This window comes from Pleurodeles waltl, chromosome 10 (genome assembly GCF_031143425.1).
Source record: "Pleurodeles waltl isolate 20211129_DDA chromosome 10, aPleWal1.hap1.20221129, whole genome shotgun sequence".
NCBI lineage: Eukaryota > Metazoa > Chordata > Amphibia > Caudata > Salamandridae > Pleurodeles > Pleurodeles waltl.
This window is the reverse complement of record NC_090449.1, coordinates 1,069,228,775-1,069,235,088: the sequence shown is the minus strand read 5'-3', so window position 1 is coordinate 1,069,235,088 and position 6,314 is coordinate 1,069,228,775. Positions and strand designations below refer to the sequence as shown.

Below are 6,314 nucleotides of genomic sequence, written 5' to 3'. Positions count from 1 at the left end.
TTGTATTGAATTTGATGACAGCAAAGTAAATACCAGTCCAAGTTGTGTGAAAGAGTTCAAGTATTGTAGTGATGCTATTGAAAAGAAGGACAAGAAAGAGAACAAGGAAGTTGTTGAGAAAAGAAAATTGACATTGTGGGATGTTGGTTTCTAGTTGTCAAACCCCTCTGGTGTCAACTGCTATGCCAATGTGGTTCTCAATGTGGTCTTTACATTACCTCAAGCTGTTCATACAATTGAACATAAAAAAACAGAAGATGTTGTGTTCTGCACTGTCGGTTTGTTGCAACGGCTGTCCAGTGCTATAACTAAAACATATTGTGCATCACACATTCGAGACCTTGTGGATGTCTGCAGTGCATCTGTACAGCTTAGACGAAACATTCAAGAAGATGCACAGGAATTTCTAATGGTGATGTTTGGTATTTTAGAAGAAGAGTAAGTACCTATTTGGAGTTATTTGGACTTAGTTATTCATGGAACCATGAGTGTGAAGATTGTACATTGACATCAAGTACAGAAATAGATTCAGAGCTATTTATTTACTTAAGCTACATGAGTGCAACGCTGAAATTTTTGACAGATTGTTTAAAGAAGCTACACAAAACAATACCTGCACAAACTGTCGATCAGATCTTATGTCAACTTTAAGTATACAAAGAAGTGGCAAGTAACGTATCATTATGCTACAGTGATGCAGTTCAGATGGCACAAAATCGGAAACAAATTATAAACATTAAGAAGGGACAAATCTATTTCTGGAAAAACATATACTACTTTCACTTTTAGATTTCATGAAGGAGTACTGTTACATCTGGACGCTTTACTGTGTTGGGCTGGGTGTGTCATTGTCTGCATTAGTATGTGCCTGGGTGTGTCAGTGTGTTCCTGGGTGTGCTATTGGATGCATTAGTGTTTGGCTGGATATCTCAATGTCTTCATTGGTGTATGCCTGTGTGTCACTGTATGTATCAGTGTGTGCCTGGGTATGTCAGTGGATGCATTGGTGTTTGACTGCCTGTCTCAGTGTCGGCATTGATGTGTGTCTGATACTGCCTTTAGTGGTGTGTGCATGGGTGTGTCAGTTTCTGTATCTGTGTCTGCCTGGGTGTGTGATTGGTTGTATGAGTGTATGCCTGGGTGTTTCAGCATATGCATGAGTGAGTGGCTCAGTGTGGTATTGGATGCATTATTGTTTGACTGACATACCCAGCCAAACACTAATACAGCTACTTAAACACCCAGGCACATACCGATGGAGATACTGACATACCCAGTCAAACACTAATGCTGCTACTAACACACCCAGGCATACACTGATGAAGACACTGGCACAGCCAGCCATACACTAATTGACTAATGCTTGCAATAAGACACCCAGGCACACACTGATGCAGACACTAACACACCCAGGCAATAACATATTGATAGAGACAATAACACAGTCAGCGAAACACTGAGACAGCCTCACACACCGATAAACATCTAAGGGAACTGTCAAGCATTTAAACACATGCGTGGGTGGGTGTGAATAATATATATATATATATATAAAATATCTATATATCTATTTAAATATAGCCAGTTTAAAACTTTTTGGGCTTTTTTTTTTAGAACAGAAAAGCAAGGTACAAACCAATACAAGGTGAATAATAAAAGGCAACAGGCTCCAAAACCGGAAAACATGAATTAGAAATTTGGATGCAATTTTTTTTTATTACCAATGGCTATGAAAAGCATCAAGGTATTGAGCCACCGAATTAGTGTTCAAACCCATTGGCATGCTGCAATTCAAACAGTGGGTAGACATATGTGCCAAATTATTACAGACAGCTTAAATTGTAATAGTGTCTGAGGCGGAGGGCACAGGCAAAGGTGCAGATGATATAGATGGTCCGGCGCCAGCAGACTCCTCACAAACCATCATGTTCTATTTTCTCTCATCGATCATTTCGTGTGCTTCCATATGGTGCAAATATTTTTTGCTGGTGCTTTGGGACAGCTGTTTGCCACAGATGGTGCTCTGCACAAATCGCGTTGTACCTTTTTTTCCCCCGATGGGACTGTAAAATTCCTCCAAACCTCACTTTCTATTTTTGGAAAGAGGCAAACCCTGTTATTCTTCCTCCACAATCACTGGATCCTCACACTCCCTGGATGTCATTTCAGCTGCCATCATTAGAGCAAATTCCTCTTCAGCACAGTAGAAAAAGGAGAGATGGAGCTTTCTGTCTTCTTCTCTGCATAGGAATAAAGAAACAGAATGTGGGTATAGGTTATTTAAAATCTTGGTGTGCTCCTAAGGTGGCCAATCAGAAGGAATGATTTCAGTGTGTCATTGCGCAAATTCGCGGATCTAGGTCCAGATGTATCAAAGGGTTTTACCCATTCTGTGTCTATGAAAAAATGTGTTCGTACACATAGCCCCTAGTCCGTAGATGTGCAGATTCTAAAAAAACGTAAATTACCAACAAAATCATATATATGGTTCCATATACATACTTATAAATATGTTCACACTGATGTCAATGAATTTAGAAGCATGGGTATGCTTAATTTTTTTTTAACATTTTTGATGAATCTGCAAATCCTAATTTGCAGATTCGTTCTGATCACGTGATCGGAATGAGAAACCATAGAGTTGTTGAAGTCCTGACTTACTTTTCGGATCTGCAGAGTATCCAGGGTTAAAAAAAAATTTACAAAAATAAAAAAATGTTTTATCGTTTTACAAAAAGATTACATATTTTTCTTAGAAAATATTTGAGATTGAAAATGTTTTAAATGTATAAAAAATATATTTATTTGATAAAATATTTTACAACTTAAAAAATAAACCAAAAATTACATTAACATTCACAATGAAACAGTACTACACTTGTACTATAAATTACCTTCAGACATTTTCTAGAAAAAAACATACATTTGACGGAAATAAAACAGTAAAAAATAAATCAATAAAAATTCACTGAATAAACCAAAGGCTATAGACAAGCTATATTTAGTTAAAAAAAAATTAAAAAAAAAAAAAAACTAGAAATTCACTGAAAACAATAAAGGATACAGGGATGGTAGAGTTAGGAAACAGAATTAAAAAAAAACCTTAGAAATGCACTGAAAAACCAAAGGTTTTGGTGATATTGTAGTTAGGCTCCCATTTTAAATGTACAAACCATAGAAATTCATGAGTTTGAGTTACCTCACCTAACTATAACTTATGCCCCCTCAATGCACTGTTCTGTGACCTCACATATTACATCACTCATGACATGGTCAGTGACATCATTGATGACACCACTGATAACATCTCAAATGACACTGATAACACATGCACAGAACCAATCATACACCCACATGCCCATTCACATACCTAGCCATACACCCATGCAACTACTCAAAAACACACAACCACTCTCACCCACTTACATACCCATACAACTACTCACATACCCATCAAACACTCACTCACACATTCACAAACTCAGACACCCACTCAAACACCAACACATCCACTTAAAAACCCACTTGCAAACATATACAACCACTCTCACACCGAGTCACACACTCATCCAATCACTCACACACCCAGTTACACACCCATACAGAATCACACACCCACTACCATACCCACATATCCACTCACACACTCAGTCACATACTATACTGGCTCTCAAAGTCTCACTCACACATTGACACAGCTGCTTCAGCATCCCCTCACACACCAATATACAACTCACACACCCATTCACACATCCATATAAACTCTACCACAGCCAAAAAGCAGACCACAAATACACACACACAATCATACAACCACTCAAACAGCAAATGACAAACCTAAAAAAACAACACTAAAACACCCATTCACCCACCTATACAGGCACTGACATACCCACTGACAAACCTACAAAGCCACTCACAAAACCACTTACACAAGCATACACCCGCTCACAAATCCAGTCACACACCCATATAGCCACTCACACATTCATACAGCCACTCAGATTACATAGGTAAGAATTAGTATCACGTAGTGGTATAGAACAAGTAGTAATTTAACTTTTGCAGTAGCTTATTGTATATCTGTAAGTCTCACATAGTTTTACTCACAGGACGATGTCATCAGTGATGTCATTTGAGATATCAGAGATGTCACTGACCATGTCATGAGTGATGCAATATGCGAGCTCATAAACAGTGCACAGTGAGGGGTGTAAGTTATAGTGAGGTGAGGTAACTATAACTGCTGAATTTCTATGGTTTTGTACATTTAAAATGTGGGCCTAACTATAACGTCCCTGTATCCTCTGTTTTTTTCTAACATTCTTTAATTCTAATTCCTAACTATAACATAACTGTAACCTTTGTTTTTTTCAGTGATATATATATATATATACATACACAGACACACACACACACACACACACAAATAAATTGTTTAGCATAAGCTGGGCCTGAACCAACCCGACAGAGCAGCATTTTTTTCCCGGAAACTAATGCCATGTCATATTAATTCCAATTGCTCTGCTCTTATCCTACTCCCACCTGAGTCCCACTATACGACCCTCCACCCCAAATTCATTAAATGTACCACAATATTTTAGTCCTTGGCTACAGAGAAAGTGAGTGTTTGGTAAAGTATGGTCTAATAAAATGTCAAGGTTTGTGGTAGGTTTAGGTTTGGCTGTGGAGAGGTTGGGTCATTGTCATATCACCAGTAGTTGCATAGTTAATGAAAGTTAGAAAATCGGAATACTGTAGAGGAAGCCATAAGAAGAAGACATCTGTGGAAGAAATGTTTCACAGCCTGGGATGAGATTATAGGCTGGTCTGGACTGAATGGGAATGTCGGGGTATGAATGGGTGCTAGTCAACGCACAATTTTTTTCCCAATTACCCAAATACTTTCAATGGAAGAGAAGCTGAAACAGAAACATAGGAAGGTGGGTAATTTAAAAAGAATTGGTATCTGGCAAGGGCGTACCTTGGTCTGTAAGACTAGAAGAGGGGTAGGGGAAGTGGGGAGCTTTATGTTTTCCAACAATCACTCTGGCATATAATGCTACAATAAATTATAGACAAGCAGGGTGCTTGAAAAGGACTTTAGGGCAGTGAAAAGGGATAGGAATGCAGTTTGTTAGGGTAGTAAGCATTGGGAAAACACAATATGTTGTAAACTAACCAACATTTTTTAAAACTGTCAAAACAGAAAGGGAGAAAGTGTGTGCGCGTTTTTGTCTGTGTGTATGTAATAATTCCTGGTAAAGTCCAACAGACGACTCACCCTATCCGACTGAAAGCACTGGTACTAAACTACTTCCCAGAAAATATATCTATTGGGGGGTTGTAACACCCCAATCACTCCCCCCTCCATGAAGCTACACCCCTGCCTCTACAGCAGGATGGTCCTCCTTGTCCTCCTCCACAGCCTGTAGTGGTTAAGCTTCTAGTCAGACTAAAATGTCATATACTTGGATTATCAGTAGTACCAACCACAAAATCTGCACGAGTTAAAAAACAGAATGCCTAACACATGAAATTACTGCTTGTCAAAGTGTCACTTTAAAAGGTATACTTGACATTTTAAAATCAATTAGCCAACAATTCAATGGTATAAAACATATTTAAATAATGGAGGGAAATGGCTAGGAAAGGATCAGAGATACAATGGATTCAAGAGGAGAAGGGAATGCAAAGGAGCTATGTAAAGAGGGGTGAAGTAAAGGCATCTGCCACAGTAACAAAAAACAGGGGAGAAAGCTACAGGCAGGAGGACGTCACCTTTGGAAACAGAGAGAATATAAAATAAACATAAGCACACATGTACGGCTAATGGGTACTGAAGGATGCAAGGACGTGCTGGGAAAACTAGAGAATACAGAAGGCCATAATGTATACTAGGTGAGAATTGGTAACAGTAAGAAATAACAAACATGACTTACCATCACCAGCAGGTATGGATGCTGCAGCACTGGCGCCGTTGTTGTCAGGGAGCCTGGGTCCGGGCTGTGGAGGTATTCTCGTCTTCCTTAGTTTTCTCTGGTTGTGAAAGAAGGAAAGATAAAGAACACACTGACTATTAAAAAGCTCTACAAAAGGGCATTTTACAGGCCAATACATCTATTGCCTGACTAATCCTATCCCTCCCTCCACCCCCACTCTAAAAATAGCTCTTTGCCATGAACATTCTTTCCTACAAATGATATTGCTCCTTCATCTGCTTTCTACATTTTTCCCTGAAAGCTATGGGCACAGTCAGCCTCCCATCATGTACTTCACCTGTCAGAGATGGAGACTGTACTAGTGACAGAAGA

The 6,314-nt window shown here is 38.9% G+C and overlaps 1 long non-coding RNA gene across 1 annotated transcript in view; it reads right to left on the bottom strand.

Annotated features, from left to right (window-relative positions):
• Positions 1 to 592: 592 nt before the first annotated feature.
• LOC138262247 (uncharacterized) overlaps positions 593 to 6,314 on the bottom strand; it is an 85,575-nt gene continuing 79,853 nt past the window's right edge. The window contains exons 3-4 of the long non-coding RNA XR_011199219.1: positions 5,943 to 6,039; positions 593 to 2,240 (exon numbers count right to left, since the gene is read on the bottom strand). This is a non-coding gene — a long non-coding RNA (uncharacterized lncRNA). The remainder of the gene's footprint in view (positions 2,241 to 5,942; positions 6,040 to 6,314) is intronic.